This window comes from Talpa occidentalis, unplaced genomic scaffold (assembly GCF_014898055.3).
Source record: "Talpa occidentalis isolate TD23 unplaced genomic scaffold, MPIMG_talOcc4v2.1 talOcc4.10, whole genome shotgun sequence".
In the NCBI taxonomy this organism is placed as follows: domain Eukaryota; kingdom Metazoa; phylum Chordata; class Mammalia; order Eulipotyphla; family Talpidae; genus Talpa; species Talpa occidentalis.
The window spans coordinates 354,453-376,801 of record NW_023600993.1 but is presented as its reverse complement, the minus strand read 5'-3'; the positions used below and the strand labels follow the sequence as shown (position 1 = coordinate 376,801).

At 62.8% G+C, this 22,349-nt stretch overlaps 1 protein-coding gene and 1 long non-coding RNA gene across 3 annotated transcripts in view; one reads left to right on the top strand and one right to left on the bottom strand.

The window, feature by feature from the left end:
• Window positions 1-7,845, bottom strand: part of CHL1 (cell adhesion molecule L1 like) — a 49,714-nt gene extending 41,869 nt beyond the window's left edge. Inside the window, exon 1 of one of the 2 annotated variants that reach the window (XM_054694082.1) lies at window positions 7,700-7,845. The gene's annotated coding sequence lies outside the window, so the exon portion shown is untranslated. Of the gene's footprint in view, window positions 1-1,160; window positions 1,260-7,699 lie in introns of those variants that run through there. The other variant, XM_037521930.2, reaches the window with a different exon arrangement.
• Window positions 7,846-19,951: 12,106 nt separating this feature from the next.
• LOC119252392 (uncharacterized) lies at window positions 19,952-21,149 on the top strand. The gene is made up of 3 exons (XR_005126799.2): window positions 19,952-20,095; window positions 20,187-20,255; window positions 20,804-21,149. It is a non-coding gene; the product is annotated as an uncharacterized LOC119252392 (long non-coding RNA).
• Window positions 21,150-22,349: the final 1,200 nt, after the last annotated feature.

Sequence of the window (22,349 nt, the reverse complement as noted above, 5' to 3'; positions counted from 1 at the left end):
TGAATCTGGCAGGACCAGTCTTGCTTCAGGACATGGCAAAGCTTGTCCAGAGGGGAGTGGAGCTTTGCCGTGTCAAAGCAGGCTGCATTCTGGTGCCCCAGTCCCCACCACTCCCTATTGCTTTACACGTCTCTGGATACCTCACTGCTCAGCATTTCAGCGTGTGATTCCTGTCCTGTAGCTACCATGTTACCTTTGACCATCAATATACTCAAACTACAGTCACGCTCAAACTAAATCACTGCCTAAAAGAAGTTAGTAAAAATATATCCTGCTCAGTTTCTTTTTATCAAAATATAAAAGCCTTGGGCTTCCCCGGTGGCGCAGCGGTTGAGCGCTGGGTTGCAAAGCTGCCCGCAGCCTCTGCAGCGCCGGTTCGATCCCCGGCTGCTCCCCGGCCACCGGAGGAGGGTCCCACATGGTGCGCAGACCTCTCCTGCCGCCCGCTGCTCCCCTCAGCAGTGTACTTCGGTCCTTCTGCCTGCTCTGCTCCCCACTCTGGCTCTGGTGAATTCTCTCACCCTCCTGCGCTTCTCACTGTACCCAGTGCGTGTATAAATAAATAAATAAATAGATAGATAAATAAATAAATAAAATAAAGGGAAAAAAAAAGAAAAACAAATATATATATATAAGCCTGGATTATAGTTCGGCAGTAATTGTCCTATGCAATTACCTTCTGATTCAGATTCCGCTCCCCTTGATCATGCCGATTCAGGTCTCCCGGAGCAGGGCCATAACCTGCGGCTTATGTTTTTCAGTGCTTAGCCCGTTCGTTGAGGTTTAGGTTGACAGGCACATTAAGAATCGAAGGGCCAAGTGCCTTTTCAGGTGGGAATGTGGCTCCAGGGCCATTCAGCCTCACCGCGTGCCATTTCCAGGGAGCGCTGCTGGGGGCGCAGCAGGGAGCAGGAAGCCATGGGTGGCACAGGGTCTCCTGGCCTGAGTCCAGCGCTCAACTCTAGGAGCTGACCTAGTCCACGCCGCTCCATGAGGGAAAGTGGCACTGTCTGCCCAAGGTGGGGCCCTTCCTGTCTGTCCCCTCCTGTGGTCCCCAGCCCTCCCGTCTCATCTCCCTCCCTCCTTCCCTCTCTCCCTTCCTTTTCTCTCTCCAGTTGCTCCTCCTGCCCTTTCTCCTGCCTTACTTTTTTAAGACCCACCGGCTTATCTTGGGCAAGACGAACACACGTCACAGCGAACAGAGCACGTGTCCGTGGCGAGGAGCACGGGGGTGTTCACCTGGGCCGGCGGAAGGGGCTTGTCCGAGACAGCGGGAGAGAAGGTGGAGCCACCTCGGGAAGGTCTCAGCTTCTCCAGACACGGCAGAGCCAGCTTGGCCAGTGCCCGGCCCTTCCCGAGCAGCAGGGCAGGCCCCGGCGGCCCCCGGCTCCCCGCGCTGTCCCCTGCTCCCTCCGGCAGCGTCTCTGGCACTCAGGGTCATGCGCACGACCGCCCGTCAGTTGCTCGCAAACCACCGTCACGTGAGTGCCCGCGAGGCGCCACGCTCCCACGGCACCCAGAGAGCCCGGCCCCGCATCCGGCAACGGGGCAGACCCTGGCCGGCCCAGCGAGTCAGGAAAGAGGGTTTTTTTTAACCGCACACAATTGCTTCCACTATATCACACTAACAGCTCAAAACATCCTCTCCTAGAAAACAGCCGCTGCTGAGGCCGTAATTACAGCAGGAAGCATCGAGAAGGTCAAGAATGAAAGGGCCTGTGAATAGCATCTGAAAGGAAAACCGGATTCAAGTGGACTCCTTGGGCCGAGACCCGCCCACAGGCCAGAGCCGCTGGCCAGAGGAGCCGGCCCGTCCCCCAGCCTGTAGGAAGGAGGCGGCAGGCCTGGCCTGCTGCCCGGCCCCTGTCCCCGGCCCCTGCACTCCCTTGTGGATCCCCCACCCCCCACGCCCACCCTTTGTTGCAGACGCCCCAGGGACCTCGTGGCCCAGGCAGATTCAGAAGCGGCCAGGCAGCCTGGTGCCCTGGGTGAGAAGCAGGGCCCAGCTGGTTCCCGAAGGCAGGATGGGAGCCACGTGCAGGGAGAGCTGCTCGGAGGGCAGAGCGCCCTGGGCCGTGTCATCAGATGCGAGCTGGGCTGGCACCTCCACACAGGTTGGGACAGGCTCCCAGCAGCAGGCAGGACCTGGAGACGGTGCTCAGCATTGGGGGGTGGCCGACTCAGGTCAGGGCTTGGCTGTGCGCAGGGCAGCCCCCTCTACCTGCCTGGCCACCCCTGTGCATGCGAGGGCTGCTAAGTGGGCGCGCTCTAACCTGGGAGGACAGCTGGATGACCTCAACCCAGTGGCATCTGGACAAGGCCCTGCAGAACAGCCATGAGAAGTAACAGGCCCCACTGGGAGTCACCAGCTAAGCAGAGGGTAAGGACAGGTGACTCCTGGATGGGGGTCACGAACCCCAGGCCACACTGGTTGGGGGACACAGCTGTAGGGCAGAAGGGGAGATGGAGGCCACCGGTTTCCAAGTCCCCCTGGCCTGGAGGCCTCCTCTGCTCCTGCTCACACCCACTTTCCTTGCCAGGGTGGGACACCGCAGGCAGGGAGCCTCACATCACACCCTGGGCATGCCACCGCCCCCTCGTCCTCAGAGATGCAGCAGCCAGCAGGGACAGGCGCGGCCAATGCGGGGCGGTGGCCCTCCTCGGCAAGCCCCAGCCCCAGGCTCACCTCTGGGCGTCGACCAGGCCAGTGCCATGGATAGCACAGCGTTGCGCTGGCAGGGAAAGGGCAGGGCCGGCCTGGATCGAGTGCTGGGCCACAGAGGCTGCGCGGTGCCGGCTCCTGGGGCCAGATCCTAGGCAGGGGCACAGATGGGGTGCCCCGGGGTCGGGAAGCGGCGGAGCGAGTTGGGGACAGGTGCTGGGGGCAGCTGGTCAGGTGTTCTCAAGCCAACACACCTGGGCGTGCACCTGCCGCTGGGGACAGTGGCACCTGCACCCTGGACATGGCGTGTGGGGCTGGCTGCGTGGGAGAAGGCGAGAAGGCGGCGCTGGGAGCGAGTGTCATGCAGGGCACATGGGAGGCCGGAAGCGCCACAGTGGAAGGTCACTGCGTGAGGCTCTCCTGTGCCTTCCCACCTGCGTCTAACTGCGGTGTGGCTCGTCCACCCAGATGCTGGGCAGGTAATGAAACGCTCGGGTAATGTAAGAGTCAGGTTCGCAAATCTGAAATAGCAATTTAAGGGGAGCAAGGAGGGTGAAGAACTGCCCTAACCAAGCGGGCATTTACCTCTGGATAAACGGCGACCTGTAAGGACGCCCTCTCCCCCTTCCCAGGTTCGGGACAGCGCCAGGGGTCGGAGACGTCCTGTGGTCTCTCTCGAGGGGGAGGGCTGGGCCTGAGGCTTGCTTCCCACCATTCCACTTCACAGTTCTTGGATTCAATTTCCAACTCAGCTTGATATTTTTAGTTGGAAAACTAAATTCACTTTAAATAGGACCGTAAAACGTGACAATTGCAAAGGGAATGATTTGAGAAACCTACTGTAATGGGAAATCACACGTCCCGCCGAAGCACTGTAAAGTCTTTTTAGCAGAGGAAATATGTGCTATAAAAAGTAATCTAAGATAACAGAAGCTACTAGAATGGATTAAAGGAATGTAAGTAAAGCTGCTAAAAAGTGATACTGTCCCTTTCCAAGGTATACTTCCCCAAACCACCCCTTTCCCTAACCTGCCCGTCTGCGCTGAAATTTTCAGCTTTACATTGTGTAGGAGATCGGGAAAAGGTGAAGCAGGAAAGAATCTTGAAATCACTCAATTCAGCACCACCTAGTTCATAGACATATGACGTCAACACTCAAAGTAATGAAGTGACCACCGGTCATACAACTCAGTAGGGGGCCCCCTGGATGACTCAGAGGGTGGAGGTGGTGATGGCGGTGGTGATGGTGGTGAAGGTGGTGATGGTGGTGATGGTGGTGATGGTGGTGGTGATGGTGATGGTGAAGGTGGTGATGGTGATGGTGATGGTGATGGTGATGGTGGTGATGGTGATGGTGAAGGTGGTGATGGTGATGGTGGTGATGGTGATGGTGGTGGTGGCGATGGTGGTGATGGTGGTGATGATGATGGTGATGGTGATGGTGGTGATGGTGGTGATGATGGTGGTGGTGATGGTGATGGTGGTGATGGTGGTGATGGTGATGGTGGTGGTGATGGTGATGGTGGTGAAGGTGGTGATGGTGGTGATGGTGGTGGTGATGGTGGTGGTGATGGTGGTGAAGGTGGTGATGGTGGTGATGGTGGTGGTGATGGTGGTGGTGATGGTGGTGAAGGTGGTGATGGTGGTGATGGTGGTGGTGATGGTGGTGGTGGTGGTGGTGGTGATGGTGGTGGTGATGGTGGTGGTGGTGGTGGTGGTGGTGGTGGGTGATGGTGGTGATGGTGGTGAAGGTGGTGATGGTGGTGATGGTGGTGATGGTGGTGGTGATGGTGGTGGTGAAGGTGGTGATGGTGGTGGTGATGGTGGTGGTGATGGTGGTGATGGTGGTGATGGTGATGGTGGTGAAGGTGGTGATGGTGGTGAAGGTGGTGATGGTGGTGGTGATGGTGGTGGTGAAGGTGGTGATGGTGGTGGTGATGGTGGTGGTGATGGTGGTGATGGTGGTGATGGTGATGGTGGAGGTGATGGTGGTGATGGTGATGGTGATGATGATGGTGGTTGTGGTGGTGGAGGTGGTAATGGCGGTGATGGTGATGGTGATGGTGGTGGTGGTGGTGGTGGTGGTGATGATGGTGATGGTGGTGGTGGTGGTGACGGTGGTGATGGTGGTGATGGTGATGGTGATGATGATGGCGATGATGGCGATGATGGTGGTGATGGTGGTGGTGGTGAATGTGGTGATGACAGTGGTGTTGGTGCAAGCAGCCGGCGTCATGGCTGGGCCTTACTCTAGACACTCGGCCGTGGCATCCTAGCCACAGGCTCCTCCCTGTAGCGTCTGGGATGCTCAGAGGCCTCCAACCCCACACGCAGCCTGGACACTGCTTTTCATCCCTTCACTTCTGAGAAGACTGATCAACGTCTCCTCTGAGCTAGAACTTCACTTAGGATGAAGTCAGAGATGTGCTGGGTGGAGTGGCGACCCCCTCCCAGCCAGTCCCCAACTCAGGGCTGGTGAATCGGGCTCCAGGGAGAACCTGTCTGAGAAGGCTGACTGACTTTCTCTCCATTCTTCTAATGGCCCTGCCGGAGTGGGCTGGGTGGCTGCGGGGAGAGCCGTGGAGCGGGAATGGGGCAGGCAGGACTTGCGGGGCACAGGGCCCTGGGGCGGAGACACCGGCCACTCCTGGACCAGCCCCAGCAGCCCCAGGGCCCCTGCTCTTAACCCCTCTTCACTGAGCATCTGAGGCCCCAGTGCACACCCAGCAAGCAGAAAAACTCGGCAAGGCCCAGGACCCTGGCAACCCGTGGGAGCGACACTGGGATGACGAGATGCGGCCAAGGGCAAGCACGTGCTCCCCGCGAGGCACTGAGCAGGGACCCTTTGTCACTAGAAATACTTTGGCTTTAAAAGCTAAAATGGCCGCACTGAGCCAACAATACCATGGCTAGACCAGGGCCTGGAGCACCGGCAGCACAGTCTCGCCAGCCCCCGCGGCAGGACAGCGGCCCCCATGCCAGATGCAGAGCTGCCCGCAGCACCCGGGGTGTGGCCTGCCGACAACGCAGCAGGCACCGTGCACAGGAGCAGGGCTGACTCCCGCAGGGGACCCGGTCGCGTCTCCCCAGTGTTGGCCCGCGGTGGAGTTGCTCAGACACACAGGGTCAGGGGTTTGCTCCCCGGACCTGCAGGCCTGCAAAGACACAGCCCACCCCACCCCACTGCGAAGCTCACACCCCATGGCAGACGGATAAATGCATCAGGACGCGACGGTCAAAGATGTGGACAGGCCAGCTGGCAGGAAGAACGTCTGGCTACGAGCTTTTGCGCTGTCAGAGGAAGCCCGTCTCAGTGGGACTGGACAAAGCCACCTGAGTCTACGGTGGCCGGCGCAGCCCCGGCCCCTCCCGCAGTGTGGGCGCGGGCGCGGGCAGAGGGAGTAGGCGCTCACAGCCTCCCTCCCCGGCCTCCCCGGCCACCCCGGCTGCGCTGACTGACCAGGCTGCAGCCTCGTGTCCATCCTGGCTGGCTCTTTGTGACACCTAAGGGGGATGAAAGTCGTCATTTTAGAGGTGATTTCTGTCTGGGAAATGACCTTAGAGTAATTTTTACCCCTTTCCACTGTAGAAAAGTTGACTTCAATTTTCCTCCCACCATCCGGCCCAGCTCCCAGCAGCAAGCGCCCTGGGCTATGCAGCACCCGAGCCCCCCCCCCCCCCCCCGGGTGCCTCAGACCCGGCTCCTGGTGCCTGAGTCGCTGGAGCAGCGGCCCACACGCAGGCCTGCAGGCACAGCGCCCTGCGCTTCACCTCACAGGAGCTCCTGACAAGCCTCGGCTCGCAGACCTCGTGTTTTGCAACAGACCAGCTGCAGGAATGTCCGCTTGGCGGGCGTCCTTGAGCTGTTTTTCGTAAGAGCCACTTGTGGTTAGCTGAGCTTGCGACCCTCCCACACACCGCCACCCAGGCCGAGGTGAGCATGGGGCGCACTTGCGGGGAACCCGGTGGGGGACCCACCCCCAGCCACGTGCCTGGCCCAGCGAGGTGCCTCCTGGGACATCTCTGGCTTGGCTCCAAAGCCACCATCAGAAAGCAGCCAGTGCTGCCTCTGAGCCCCACCCCCCCCCCCAGTGCAGGAAGCAAGGCCCCTGGCGGGAGCCCCAGCACCCCCAGTGCCCCCAGCACCCTGGGGGTCGCCCTCACACCAGGACCAGCACCAGAGTGTCCCAGGCCCAGTAGGCACGACCCGCCTGTCCTCTCACTCGGCGTCCCGTCTCAGGGTCAGCGCAGGATGTGTGCAGTGGCCCCGCCTGAGTCGCGTGTGCCCACAAGACATCAGAACGACCTGCATGACACAGCCAGCCCAGCCGAGTCAGCTTCCAGCAGCAGTGAGCGAGGGCCGTGCGGGCCCTGGGGCTGGGGCCTGGCCTCACGCTGGGCCCGAGAGCAACCGCTGCAAAGCCAGGGCCGGCGTGTGCTGTGGCGCCTCTGCCAGGGAAGTGGAGACCTCCTCGGCCCCCTGGACCTCAGGGACGCGTGGGCACAGGGGTACTTCAGGAGCTCCGAGGAGGCACTGGGAGCCGCACCACACAGACCTGGGGTGAGGGGATGCCACGCCCGGGCAGCCCCTGCTTCCAAATCACAGCACTTGGAAGGCCCCTCCAGGGTGGGTGTCCGGACCCACCACCCGCAAGTCACCTGGGGGGCCATGGCAGGGGCTCCCCTATCCCCCAGCACTGTGAGTGCCCCAGGGAACTGCGCATGAGCTGCGTCGCTGCTATAAGAGTGAATCATGGAGACACTCCTCAGATCCCAAGCAGGACCTCGCCCGATTCTGTATTACTTCCCAATGAAACCAGAGGTTGTCTCCCCAGGAGGTGAAAATGCTCTTCACACACTCACAGCAGCAACTCTGAAAATCCTGGTGAGGTCCACGTGGCTTTTATTTGTGATCTAAGTTATTTATGTCGGGAAAGGCTCTTGCACTACAGTTGATCAAATCACTTTGTAACTGAGGCCAAATGGTTGAATTGCTCTCAAACTCTGCATCACAAAAGAGAAAAAAGGCCAACTTACCCAACTTTCTCTCTGGCTCTGCAGTCCCCAAGGCCGTGTATTTGCCGAATCGCCAGCGGAACAAGCAGAGGGGCTGACCTTGAGCAGAGCTGCAAGGTCAGCTGGAGCCAGGAGGCTGCAGATGCAGGGGGTGAGGCCTGGCCGGCCCCAACAGATGCTTGAAACACTGTTCAGTGACCTGGACAACGGCCTTCATCCTCCGCGTGCCAACCGCCCGCGACCAGCCAGCGAGCTTAGCCAAGCCCATGCTGCTCTGTCCTTAGCCAGTGCCCTTGTTCTCCCCGCTCCCCAAACCACATCGCCTCATTTCCTTCCCCAGCCAGCAGGCGGCTGAGAGTGAGTGGGCTCCTGACCCCCACCAGGCTGCCCGTCTAGCTCCTCTCTCCTCTCACACAGCGCCATGACTTTGGCTTCCACGCACGCCGGGCAGGGCGCTCACACTCAGTCCACGGTGGATGTGGGCAGGCTGCCAGGCCAGCTGACGCAGCAGGGAGGCTGGGACACAGGTGCGTGCCAACCTCCGTCCTCAGTGGACAGTCACGCATGGGCCCTCTGCCTGTGACGGGCACTCGGCACTACGGGAAACTGGAGCCGACGCAATCCTGCTTTGCGGACTTGAGGCTCAGCTCGCTGGGCCAGGCCTGCTCCGTGCTGTGAATTGCGCGTCCGCAGCAGTCGGTAGGCCCCAGGCTGAGGAGGGTGCGGGCAGGCGGTGCCCGCGATGCAGGAGGAGAGGGGAGGCCAAGGGCCGCGCATCCTGCCTCAGCCAGGGGAGTCACGAGGGCATGTGCTCTTATGAACGTCGGGGAAGCGCCTCAGCTCTCCCATCCACACTAATCCGCTCCTCCAGGGAGCGTGAGGGCGCAGAAGGCGGAATCAGTAAATACAAACCAAAAACCTAACCCACTGTTCAGGGGGCAGCTCGGGCCCGCGGGTGACCACAGCTGGCAGGGGGGTCCAGTCAGAGAGCCACGCCTGACTCTGGAGAGGGGCAGTCCTCGGCAGAGATCGGACACGCGTGTCCACAGTGCAATGATGGCCGCACCCTAGGGCCCTCATCACTTTGCGCACACGGACCATGTGAGCACTGGGGGCCCCGTGGGGCCACACCTGACGGGGTCCCGATATCACTTCGATAAAAAGTCAATAAACTTAAGAAACACAAAAAGGAAAGGCCAAAAAGACGCAGACAAAGGGCTTGACGACTGGTCTCACAGGGAAAAGCCGCCCCTTACGTGGGTCACCAGAGCGTCCCGAGACACGGTCAACGTAAACAAGAACGGGAGCTGGCAACATTGCAGACCGCCTGAGATGGCACGGCACACGTGACAGTGGGCGAGGCCTGTCCCCAGCCCTCGCGAGCCCTCCGGAGCGGCTCTACTGGGCCAACTCAAAGGCTGGTGACACCTCGAGTTCACACACGGGGGTCAGGTGTCGACCCCAGCTGCTGAGTCCTGCTCCAGCCCCTTTCCAGCCATGTCACAGCCAATTTCTAGGTGAAAACCCACAGGCTGCACTCAGTGCCAGGGGCAGATGGGAGGACCCGGCCTTCCTGGGCCTTCCTGGGCCTTCCTGGGCCTTCCTGGGCAGGAGCAGGGTCCCCATCACCCCCAGGGAACAGCTCTGCAGGGGCTTCTCCCCTGGGTGTTTTAAGCCTTTGCTCCCATCCAAGCCTGTTTATTATGACAAAAGCCAGCGGGAGCCACAGCGGCACCTGTCCCAGGCCAGCGTGAGCTCAGAAGGCAGGATCCATCCCTCGCAGCGCACACTGGGTGCCCCACCGGGGACAGCAGCGCCCTCTGGTCCATCAGAGCAGGACTCTGTGATCTCTGGGTCAGCGGGAAGCACCCAGGGGCTTCCCCCGCGGCCAGCCCACCCAGCTCCTGGCCAGGCACGCCCCATGCAGCTCCTGCCTGGTGCCTGCAGCACAGGGACTGGGGGACTGGGGGGCGGCGTGGAGACCAGGGGGTGGGAGGATGCAGGGAAGCAAAGCAAAACAGAGGGAGCAGGGAAGAGGGGCGCCAGCCTCCCTTGGCGAGAACAGGGCGCGCCCGAGGAGGGAAGATTGTGCCTCTCAGCAGGTGGTATTGGGGGGAGGTGGAGGGCCGAGGCAGAGGCAGGCTTGAAAGGCCAGAGGAGAGCGGAGAAAAGGCTGCTGTCCACTCTGCAGGCGTGGACACGGTTCCTGCATCCCCGGCCGCACAGAAGGTAGCAGAGCACAGTCTGGCCAGTTTTCAGGGCCGCGCTGACATCCGGAGGGGTGTTGGAGCCCCCGGGGGTGGGGGGCCTGAGGCTGCACTGATCACCTGGGAGACTCCAGCCCTAATCCTCCCACATCCAAGACCAGTTCGGGAAATTCTGGGCCGTGGAGACCCACCGAGTCTGGAAAGCGGGCCCGGTTCCGAGCAGTGAACCCCCCAGGACAGTCTCGTCATTTTGCCTTGAGAAACGCAACGTTCTCTGGCATGTCCTGCGCGCGTGGCTCCCTGCGAGCCTGTGCTCCAGAGAGACTGGGGCGACTCTCGGTGTCGCCAGGACAAGGTGCTGGCCGGGCGCTGTGGGAACATTTCGTCCTGTCATTTTTTACACATCAGCGCTCAAAGTTAATGAGGTTTCTGAAGGACATAACAATTGGGGAAGAAGATTAGGGAAGACTTTTAATAAATTGTATCAGGCATAAAACATGTTGCCGGAAATTATGATTAATAAAAAGTGACTGTCCCCCATACAAAGCCGAGTCTCCTTAGAAACAGCACGTGCGGCCGATGCAAAAATCAATGTCCCTGTGTGGCCGCAGAGGCCAGAGCGCTGGGTCCCGTCCCCCAGGGGGCACCGAGCGCTCCAGGGAGAGCGTCCGCGAGATCCGTGGGCTCTGAGGCGTCCATCACCCGAGAAGAGCATTTTTACCCACTTAAGGATAAGAGTCTCGGTGCCTGCTACGCATGTGGTCGAAGCCACCATTAAATTAGTCGTCAGGAACCAGAGAACACTGATCTGGGGGTGCAGAATAAACTGCTGAGGGCATCCAGAGTAGGGGGGGATTTAGAAAGCGCCAGGAGAAAGATGCCCCACAGCCTCCGACATGACAGTGACCGGCCGCCCCCAGCAGCCCCGGGCTGAGGAGCTGCTGGAGACTCGCAGCTGTGCAGGGCGCCCTGCAAAGGCAGACGCCGTGAGACCCCCAGCAGCCTCCCAGTGGCCCCCCAGCAGCCCCCCAGCAGCCCCTCACAGAGTACGGGCCCTTTCACTCCACTGCAAAGACAAGCGAAGTCCCACGGGCAGGTTCTGGAGCTGCTGTCCTGGGCGGGGGTCCTGGGCGGGGGTCCCGGCCCCCCGGCGGTGATGGGGACAGTAAACACCGCAGAGCAGATTGTTTCACTGCTAAACACAGTAATGGGTTTTTAATGGCTGCTGTCCAAAATCACACCGGAGAAAAATGGTTTATTAGTAATAATAATCGCTGGCACTTTTGTCGTCACAGCACTTCACAAATATTGGCTCATTAATCGTCTGCCTGCCTCGGGGCATGGGGAGAGTGGACCCTCCGCTGGCGGCGTGGTCGGGACCAGGAGAGGCCGGGCTTGCCGGCAGTGTCTGTGGCCACGGCCCATCCACGGCCCATCCATGGCCCATCCACGGCCCATCCTTGTGTGGGGTCTCCACACAAGGCTGCTGGGCAGCCCCTGACGCCACTGGCCCGAGGGGATGTTGGCTGGGATCAAGCCCATTTATCTGAACTTCACCCTCAGAAGCTCAGCAGTTGCCGGGGGGTTCGATGCAGCCTCTGCTACGTCAGGCAGATCGACTGTGTTCAGCCCAAATCAATGACAAAAGGGACAGGCTCTGCCGGACCCTCGGGGCTGGGCCCGCAGACTCGCTGTGGCCACACCGCGCACCGGCTGAGGTCACACTCACGCCTGTGCCTGGGGCTCCCGCAGCCTCCCGGCCTCCTCCACGGGGCAGCGGGCGCCTCCGGTCCAGGCCACACCAGGCACCCCTGCGCTTGCTTCCAGCTGGGCGGAGCATCCAGCTCCCTCCTGCGGCCCTGAGCCGCCGCCACGGTTGTGTCCAGTCCAGCGGGCGGACTCCCCACTGGCCAGTGCTGCAAGGCCCAAAGCCCATGGCACAATCCTCACAGCCGCCCTGGAGAGTCCCTGGTCCCACGTGCGCCCCCTGGCCAGGCCCCGGCCCAGCAGGCGCACTTGCCGCCCCACATCGTCCTGTGGTCCCTCCTCACTGGGGACGCTGTTCACAGCAAACACACTTCTTAAAACTAACATTTGCCTCTCAATTCCACAAACCAAAAAAAATCAAAAACCCCAATACACTGGCCGTGCCTGGAAAATTAAATTTTTGAATTGCGTCTTTGGCGGCGGCTGTAACCGAACCCGTATCACCGCGAGAACAGCTGGCCCCGCTGTCCTTCTGCCTTTCTGGCTGGCGGCCGCTCCGTGCTGGAGAGCGGTGGGGAGCGGGGCCGGGCTGCGGGCTGCGGGCGGCAGCCCCTCCACACAGGCCCTGTGCCTGGGCTGCTGCCTCGAGTCTCTCCAGGGCTGCAGACAAGCCCTGAGCACCCACGACTGCAGAGTCCACGTGCCGGCCTCAGCGTCCACGCAAAGCAGTTGCTCCGTCTAAGCGCCAAGGACAGCCCCAGCCCGAGGGCCACGTGGGCCCCACCATCCCTGCTCCACAGTGTGTGCTGTGGTGAGCCCCAGGGGGTGGGTCCAGGCCAGCTGTCCAGCAGCCACAGGGGACAGACCGGTCAGTGCAGCGTGGCAGGGAGGGGGCAACGTGCAAGGACCCAGCCCGGCAGCCACCCCACCCCAGGCATCGGGCACTTCTCCACCACCCGGTCCATGCCGCGCTGCGTCTATGTGTCTGCGCTGAATGCGCTTCTTACAAAGCACTTGGCTGGGCCGCCAGCCGCCCGTGTCCTGTCGGACAAGGAGCCCGGGGATGGGCTTGGTGTACGGCGAGTCAGGGTCTGGTCCCCTCGCCCTCTGGCAGGGTCAGTCCATCTGTCTGTGCAATGCTGACAATGTGCACGCACCCTGCATGCACCACACCACTGCCCAAGCCAGACGGGGTAGAAAGAACGACCTTCTAAGAAGCGGGACGCACCCCAAGAACGCAAGTCAGGTGGCTGTTGCGACGGGGAATCCAGCAGTGACCTCGGCCTATGGCCAACCGTCCGTCTCAGCAGAGGAGGCGTCCATCTTCCCCTGAGCCTGGAGCTGTGTCAGGGCCTCCCTCTGCACAGTGTGTACACCAGACACCCCACAACCGCCCGACGGCACCACTTTGCCTTCCATAGCGAAGGCCTTCATTGTGACCACAGACGTGCTCCGCTCGGCGCCACCAGCGGCAGGTCGCCAAGAACAGCCATGCTCTCTGACCACCTGCCTCCCGGCACGCCGGGCAGCACACCCCTGCCTCTGGCTCCCAGAATGCCGGGGAGCACACCCTTGACTCCAGGCATGCCGGGGAGCACACCCCTGCCTCTGGCTCCCAGAATGCCGGGGAGCACACCCTTGACTCCCGGCATGCCGGGGAGCACGCTCCTGCCCCACGCCCCGCCTGACACCAGGCCAGGCCTGAGCTTTGCCGGCCTGTCCCCCACCCTCCCCACCCTGACAGCCTGTGCCGAACAAGGGGGATCCCCTCAGTCACTCTGGGCAGGGCTTAACCTGCGGGGGACCCCAGGCAGGGCGGCAGCCGCTGCTCTGGAATCGCCACTAACAGGTGATGTCTCTGTGAGGGGTCCCTGCTAAACGCGCCCGGTTACCGTGGAAGCTGGACGTCATCCGTGTTACCTCTGCCCCAACGCGCTCATCTGCAAGAGGAGGGACAGCGGCGGGGGCGGGGGGTGGGGGCACGTGAGCCCTGGAGAAGCCGGGTGGCCATAGAGCCCGTCCTCCTGCGGGTGAGCACCTGGGTGGTGGCAAGCTGCCGGCAGGGCGAGAGCCGGACGCCCTGGCTTCCGCATGCTCCCAGCACGCCTAGCCACGGCTCTGCCCAGCAGAGACGCCCTTCCTCACCCTGCTGGGCTCCAGCCGCCCTGGGGGCCAGCACTGTAGCCACTCAGGGGCAGCAGGGGCTCCCGGAGGGCCGGAACTTGGCAGGCGCAGCCCACCCCCAGGCACAGCTCCAGCCCAGGGTCCAACCCTGCAGAGTGAAATCTCCTCTGCCCCCAGGGCACTCCAGGCAGGAGGAGCCCTGGAGCGGCCCCGCCCAGTCAATCCATGTGGCCCCCTCCGCAGCCTCCCCTCAGATGCCCCAGAGTGCAGCTAGCATAGGCCCAGGGCCTTCCCAGCCCCAGCCACTCGCAGCCAGGGTGGTCAGCAGTGTCCTCTGCCAGGCCTCAGCATCAGCCCTGGGAGATGGAAGGTGGACGAGATAAGCCAAATGCGAATTTCTCCAGGAAACCTCCAGTTCACGATCACCGGCCGGACAGGGCCAGAGTCCGCCGTGGCGCAGGAGACACTTGCAGCCTGGACTCTGCCGGGAGGCGTCGGGCCTGGAATGGCCGCCCTCTCCCCACCTGCACGCTGGAGGCACCGAGTCCGCCCGGGACGGGGCCCTGGTTGGGACGGCAGCCGAGGCCCATCCCTCTTCCCAGTGGACTCCCCACGGCCACGCAGGTGAGGGCACAGGCTCCTCTCCACCCGCGAGACATCGGGCAAGATCACAACTCCGTGAACTAAAGTTCGCTTGTGGGCCTCCCTGGGGGCGCAAGGGGTTAAGACGCAACCTATGAAGCTGTCCACAGCCTCGGCAGCATGAGTTTGATCCCTGGCCAGGGAGCTACCCACATGGTGCGGCAGACCTCTCCTGTCTCGCCCACTGCTCCCCTCAGCAGTGTGTTTCAGTGGATCTGCCTGTTCTGCTCCCCACTCTGTCTCTGGTGAGTCCTCTCACCCCCCACACCTCTGGCCTGTACCCCAGCTCTTGTATGCATAAATAAATAAATCTGTAACAAATAAATAAATAAATAGATAAATAAATAAATAAATAAATGAAGTGTGCTTGTGCCCCGTCAAAGAATCGGGCCGTCGAGCCCAGGGGTCAACAGGGCCTCGGAGGCTGACAGGGCTCTTCTCCTGGCCTCGCTGGGCAACGCTGAGTCAGCCTGGCCTGCGGGAGGCCCACCCAGCCTGAGGTAGACCCAGCCCTGGTTGCGGCGGGCCTGACCCGCCCGCGGTCCCCACCCAGGGATTCCCACCAAGCTGACCCGGCCGGCAGGAGCCGCAGGTGAGAGCAGAAAAGCCACACCTGGGAGCAGCTGCCCTGCCCCACCCAGGCCTGCCAGCCAGCCTGGGGGCTGCCAGCAAGAGGGGGGGAGCCCTGCCAGCCATGGGGCCAGCTCACACCCACCCACACTCACGCACACTCGCCCATCTCTGTCGTTCCCCGTCACACACCAAGCACCAGTAGGAAGAACATAATTATTAGAACAAAGAGCCAAAATGCAGGGGGAGCTGGAGGCGGCCCAGCCGTCGGGGAGCCCAGGACGGGCGCGTGGGCCATCAGCATGGCTGGCCTCGCTTCCCAGGCCACCATCAGCCTCCCGGAGCTGAGCTGCCTCAGCCAGCGACACACGTGAGGCGTCCTCAGACTCAGGCCTGCCTCAGGGAGCCCGCCTGGCCAGCCGGATGCTGGACGCCACTCCAGGGTGCTCGTGCGTCCAGCCTGAGGCTCAGGGTGGGGGGTCAGTGCCCTTGGCTATGCCCTGAGAAGGGGACTGGGGCGCACACTGACCCCAGGGCTGGGCAGGGGGGTGGTGGCTGCATGGAGCCTGGAGTGACGCCAGGTGGCCGCTGTCCTCAGCCAGGACTGGGAAAAGCCCAGGGAGGGAGGGTGCCAGAGTCGGCTCATGGCCACGGCGACACAGGCACTACCGGACCCACCACGGCGGCACTGCCTGGCCCTCCGCTCCCCCAAGCCCCGCAAAGCGCCACCAGTGCAGACCGTGCTTTCTGGGAGAATTCATCTCAGTCCGGCCCCTACCTCTCACTGACAAGTGGCACTGGGCACACACACTCCCGGTAATGTGACTTCCACAGAGGTAAATAAGTCATGATCTTTTGACAGCAGGGAATTAAGGTGAAAGTGAAACAAACATTTTTTACAGAAAATAAAAAATTGCAAATGGAAGATTCTTTCTTCCTGTATTTTTATCATCTAAACACAATGGGAAGGTTAGCGGCATCGTTTTGAATCCACAACACATAAAATCTCAATTAGTTATGGTCTATTTGTGCACTGACTAAAAACATTCGTTAACAAAACAGAATTTTCTAGTTTACTGGATAAATATACCAGCAGAAACTGCAGAATAATGTTAGGTTGCCAAGCAACTCAGCTTCCTCCCTCCCGGCCACGAGCCAGCCAGCTCATTCATCAAGCTCTGAGCCAGAGCCGGCCAATCCCAGCAGCTCTCTTTTGCGAAAATTATAGTGACTTTTGGTAACACAATCACACTTATTCTCAGAAGAGAAACTTAGAGGTTCTTTGGATCAAAGGGATGTGCTAATTCATTATTCCCTACATGGCGCTGATGAGAAAGCTATAATTAACTAACTACACTATTGCAAGGCAAAATAAACTGCAGTAATTAGTAATATTTAAGGTGTTAACCAGCCTCCAAGATTAGAAAACACAAAGTCTTTCTTCCAGTAAAGATGCAGAGAAGGGGACAGCAGCGAATCTAATTAAAATGAGACTGTTTTCCTGCCCCTCTCCCAGGGAGAGCCTGCGAGCCCCAAGTGTGAGAGATTCCCTTGGCAGCAGAGAAAATGGCTCCTCGCTGAGCTCCTCCAGGTAGACGTGGAACGCTGAGCCCGTCTTTCCTGTGAAAGAATGCTTAGCACAATATTTTTCTAGGGATGAATAGAGAGAATATTATGCCTTCACTCATTAGCAGTGTTAACGCAGCACGTTGTATGTAAATCACCATAATAATTGCATTCTCTTCAGGCTGAATTAGCGAGAAGGAAGCTGTAACCTCAAAGCTTGTGACTGACAACACAGCGTCCTAGCGTCCTGGGTCTCCGCGTGGAGAGAGCAGGGGCACGTGAGCCAGACACTGGCTGCTTCTGAGCCAGGAGCAGCCCCTCTGCGCACACCTGGGCACTGGCCAGGCACCCATGTCACCCCCTGTGGACACAAGGAGCATAGGGACGGGGGCACAAGGAGCGCAGGGACGGGCAGCTCGTTCTTGTCTCTAGAGCATCTGGGACCTGCAGGCCACACAGTCCCAAGGCCACAGGCTCTCCAGTGGGTGAGACACTCAGTGCCCCAGGCCTGGACCAGCCCCCATGATGGGTACCTCGCTCTAAAGAGGACACAAAGGAGGGGTGTTTGCCCTCCAAGAGTCAAAGGTGAGGTCACACCTGCTCTCTGGAGGGACACCCATGGGCTTCTGACCCCTCCTGTCTCGTGGGCACACCAGACCCTGCTGTGCCAGCTCCTCTGTGAGAGTAAAAATGAGTAGAATCGTAAATCAGTCTCTATTTCTCTGTTCTAATTCTCCTTGAAAGTGAATCAGGCCAAGTTATTTCAACAAAGCAATGTTGGGGTCTACAACCTCCTGGCTCCAGAGAGGAGCCGTAAAATCAAGACCCTGTCCAGCGACTCTGTCCCCAGGTGAGCTATATTTGTGCAAAATCCCAAATGGCGAGATCTACTTCAGACCCACGGAGACCTGCCTTTGATTTAGTAAGTGATCTTGAAAATGTGTTTAAAGCCAGTTCGCGCCTGGGGTGACACAACCCAAGGGCAGCGAGTGTGCTGTGTGCCCGCCGGGTCCTGTGGAGCCTGCAGTGGCTGCAGACCTCAGTGGCTTGCTCCCAGGTAAGCCGAGCACCTCTCCTCCAGGTAGCAATGGACACAGACAGCCTTTTCTTCAAAGGGCAGGACCCACAGGCATAGGTGCAGCAGAGAACTCTCTGGAAAGGCTCTGTGCATTATCCTAGTGCTCTGCTTCTGCAGCCGAGAGTCGGCTGAGGACTGTGCACCTGCTGCCACACCTGCCAGCCCCACCGCCCGCCAGGCACGCCCAGGAGGGGCCAGCTCAGCTCTCCAGAAGCCAGCTCCCCGCAGGGGGCCCCCAGGGGAAAGCCTGTCCTACACCAGCGTGGGAACCGAGTTCAATCTCCAGCCGCCCTGGTCAGTCGAGGAGAGACGGAGAGGAACCCAGCCGCGCCTCACAGGTGGCGGGGAGGAGCCCCACAGCCTCAGACCACATCCTGCTGGCCGAGCTCTGCTCCTCCCAATGCCCGGGCCAGCCAGCCTGGCCAGCGCCGGCCAGCTTACAGCTCGCCCTGCCACCCCGGGCGCTGCAGGTGTGGGCAGGCCAGGAGCGCCCACACTGGCGTTCTCCAAAATGAGAGAAGTTGGTATTTTGCCTTCATTAAAGACGCAGAGCATTGAGGACACTCGTCTCCTTAGCGGGGATTAATCAATGGCAGCGTGGCCGCCAGCAGCCTGACTCCCCGCGCGCCCCGGGGTGCGGGACCAGCCCCTGGCGACCGCCCCAGTGAGGAGGACGCGCCCCCCCAGGGCTGAGGAGGCGGGCGGGAGGCTCCCCGCGGGCCCCAGCGCAGGCCAGGGCAGGAGGCCAGCCACGTGGGGGGGCCCGCGGGTGCCCAGGAGGCCCCAGCGCCACCTCCGCTAGCGGGCCCCGCGCCCCCCAACACCCCCCCCCCGCGCGTGCCCCTCCTCCTGCGGGCTCCCCGCACCCCGGCTCCTTCCGCACGGCACCCCAGCTGCGGGCTGAAGGGCTGAACCATCATCCCCTCCCCCGCCGGAGGCCGGGCTCCCGCCCGCCCCCCCCACTCCCCTGCTCCCCTCCCCCGCCCCCCACGCTCCCCTCCACCCCGTCCCCGCTCACGCCACCTGCCCCCGCCCTGCCCTAAACCTTCCCGCAGCCTGTCCGCAGACAGACCAGACCACCGCCCCCTTGGACAGACCACCGCCCCCGCGGACAGACACCCCCCCCTTGGACAGACCACCGCCCCCCAGGCGACAGACCGACAGCCCCCGAGGACAGATCCACCGCCTGCCACCGACTGCTCGTGCCCCCCCCCGCCCCCCGCCGGCAGCCGCCCCGCCCCGCCAACAGCCCCTCCCCGGTGGAAAGGCCCCCCGCTGACAGCACCTCCCCGCTGACAGCCCCCCCGCTGACAGCCCCCCCAGCTCACAGTCCCCCCCCCCCCGCTGACAGCCCCCCTGGCGGACACCCCCACCCCCGGTTGACAGCCACCGCCCCCCGCAGAGCTCCCCCCCCTGCGGACAGCGCCCGCCCCGGGACACCCCCGCCCCGGGACACCCCCGTCCTGGCGCACCTGGCCGGTACCTGCGGCGGGTCGCGGCGCACCTGGCGGCCGGCGAGGGGCGCGGCGCGGAGCAGCAGCGGCGGCAGCAGCGGGGCCGGCGGCCGCTCCAGTCCCCGCCCGCGCGCGCCGCCCGCTCCTCCCACGCGCGGGGGGGCAGCGCACAAAGGCGGGGGGCGCGTGACCGGCATCCCGAGCGCCCCGCCGCTCCCTCCGCTCCCGGGGCGCCATGGCAACGCTCGCCGGGCCGGGCCGCCGACCCTCCTCCTCCCGGGCCGACCCTCCTCCCGGGCCGACCCTCCTCCGGGCGCGGGGCGCGGGGCGCTTGGAGGCCGCCCACAAAGAGCCGCGCTCGGGGACGGGGCTGGGGGGGCGGGGGGGCGCGGGGAGGGGCGCCCCGGCCGGAGCCCCGCGGCTGAGGCAGGGGGGAGGGAGGTGCCCGGACCCGCCCCCTGCTCGGCCCGCGCCCCCCCCCCCGCCCCCGCCCCCCGTCCGGCCAGAGGGGCTGCGGGCAGGGCTGGCGGGACAGGTGCTGAATACCTGGGGTCCCTCCACACACCTGCGACCCGGGACTGCCCAGGGGCTCCCCGAGCCCGAGGGGCGGGCGGGAGGAAGCCGGCCGGAGGGAGCCGGTCCGGGAGAGCGCGGGGCCGGGGCGTGGAGACCCCGCGCCCGCCCTGCCAGCCCGCCGGCCACCCTGCCTCGGCCCCGGGCTCTCCGGGTGGACGCGCCCCGGGCGGCGGCCCGGCGGACGTGGGTCCCGTTCACCCGCGGCCGGAGGTGGGTCCTGCCCCTGCGGTCTGCAGGCGGGGCTGGGGGCCCCCACGCACCCCACCCCGCGGTGAGCCCGGATTCCAGGGCGCTGGGCTGGGAGGGGCTGCCGGCTCGAGGACACCCTCTGGCGTCCTCCTGCAGGGGCGCGGCGGGCTCGCTGTGGTTTCACAAAAGATGCTACAGAACCAGAACCGGCCATGCGCGTTGGGCTGGAAAGGCCTGGTGAGCGCAGGCCGCCCGCCCAGGCCGGAGCCATTTCCCTTGCCTGCGAGCGCCCCCTGAACGGCAGGTATTTATTTTGGGGTTCCAAAACGAAGATGGGGACGGCCGGCCTTCCGCAGTCCCTGACCTCCGTGACCCCCTCGTTCCCTTCACCCCAGATCACGTCTTGCAACATCTCCACACAATGCCACAGGAAAACAGCCCCATTGAGTTCCGTCCCCTTGATGGTGAGTCACTGATTTCTAATTTCTGCTCCGAGACAGCGGCTTGACCCGCAGGGGTTCTGGCTCCTGGGCTGGGAACAAGGAGGGCATTTAGAGTGGGTGCTGCCCTCCCAGCCTGCGCCCCGAGGGGGCCGCGGCAACTGGGGCTTGCAGGAGCCCGGCAATGCGTGGAAGTGAGCAGGGGAGGCTGTCACCAGCCGCCCGCCCTGGCACCCGCCCCTTGGCGCCGGTGGGCTGGCTCCCGTGGGCTGCTCTGCGACGAGGGCAGGGTTTGGCCGGAGTCTCAGCTGCCCTGCCAGCCCTTCTCTGCCGGGCCAGCTATTCATGGGCTTTCTAGAGGGAGACAAAGCTGGACCAGTGAATAAAATTCCAGCAGGGAAACACTGTGCCTGCAGGAAAACATTCCCAGGTCGGGAGTTTCCAGAGGGCCGGAGCCTGCGGATGGGGGTGGGGGCGGCCCCACCTCCAGGGAGCCAGCCGCAGAGCCAGGACCAGCCCCTCCCGCCCGGCCAGCGGCATCTCTGCCCAGCCCGCTCTCCTCCCACCCTCAGGCTGGACGTGGGTCATTCCTTACAACAAGAAAGGATGGGCTTCAGCACCTGTGGCACCGGCACCGGCACCGGGTGCGATGGACACACAGTCGGCTGGCCAGTTGCTCTGTCAGCTATCCCGAGCAGAGAGGACGCAGGCCGGACATGCCTCCCCGAGCAAGACGATGAAGGGCCCTGACCGTGGGCTTTTCTGGGGAGGGAACCACACACGTGCGGCCTCTGACGCTGCCTGTGGATGAGTGAAGAACAGCCCCAGGCCGCGGCCTTCACGCACCCACACCGCAGCCCAGCAAGCGCCAGCCCACTCTGCCCCGACACTGAGGCCAGAGGAAGAGACGGGGGAAGAGACGGGGGGGAAGGGGAGAGAGGGGAGGGAGGACAGTGAGAAACTAAACTGTATTTGAGAGAAAGGTGCTGACACACTTTTAAAGGCGTGAAAGTGGGGCTGCAGGAAACACCTTGTAGCTGCCGGAGGACGAGGTCCTGGTTAACACGGCAGCCCTACAGGCAAGGGCCTCGGCTTCCAGCCCAGCCCTCACAGCCCTGCTCCCCACAAGGCTCCCGAGCCCCTGCAGCCAGAGCTGCACCCCCTGCCCCGCCCCAGGCCTGGCTGGCTCCTGGACTCCGGTCTGACACCCTGTCCACGCCCATCTCTGCTGGGGCCCATCTCCACCCAGCCCAGTGCCAGCCCCGCCCCCGCCGGCTTTCAGGTGCTGAGAAGGACACTGCCCACCGTCCCGTGGAGACTGGACCTGGGCTGCAGGGGCCTGGCCGCCTCTCACCCTTCAGGGACGGGAGCAGAGGCCACAACATGGAGGGTGGGCTCTCGGGGCAGGGGCGGAGGTGGGCCAGACAGGCCAGCCTCTGCAGGACGAGGAACGCTGGGCACTGCGGGCCGGACCAGTCACGGCGCCCCCCACCAGGCTCTCGCAGGCTGCGGCCTCTGGCAGAGCTGAGGAGCCGGCACCGGCGTCCTCCCTAGAAAAACCGCCCAGCAGCAGAGCATGGCTTGGGAAATGGCGCTTGGGCCTGGCAGCTCCGAGGACAGACAGATGACAGGGTTTTCTGGCCCACCCCGTGGGAAGGCCGTGGGGCGCACGGGGCCGGACCCTCCGCGTAGCCGCCGGAGAGAGGCCCTCAGCCGGTCAGCGCCACCCGGCAGCCTCGCTCTCCTCAGCAGGAGATCAAAGGCCAGCCTGCCATCAGGGTCCCCGAGCCAGAGAGGAGGCAGCCCAGGCCTCCCGAGGTCGCGGACGCTGGATTCCGCTCTGGGCGTCGCGGGGCCAGACCCTTCAGCTGGGCTCGCAAGGGCCCGGGCCATGCAGCAGGGGAGTGGGGCAGAGAGAACCCCAGCATGTGGTGGGGCCCTGTGGTCACCCTGATTTCCATTCCCCGAGGCCCCTGGGGAGTCCGTGCTCCCGGGAGAGGGCGGCAGTAACCAGGACGAATCTGAAAGCTGACCCCGAAGGCTGACCCCGAAGGCTGACCCCGGGGCTGCCCGCGTGTGAGCTCCGCTGAGAACCCATGCAGGCACCAGGGAGGCTCT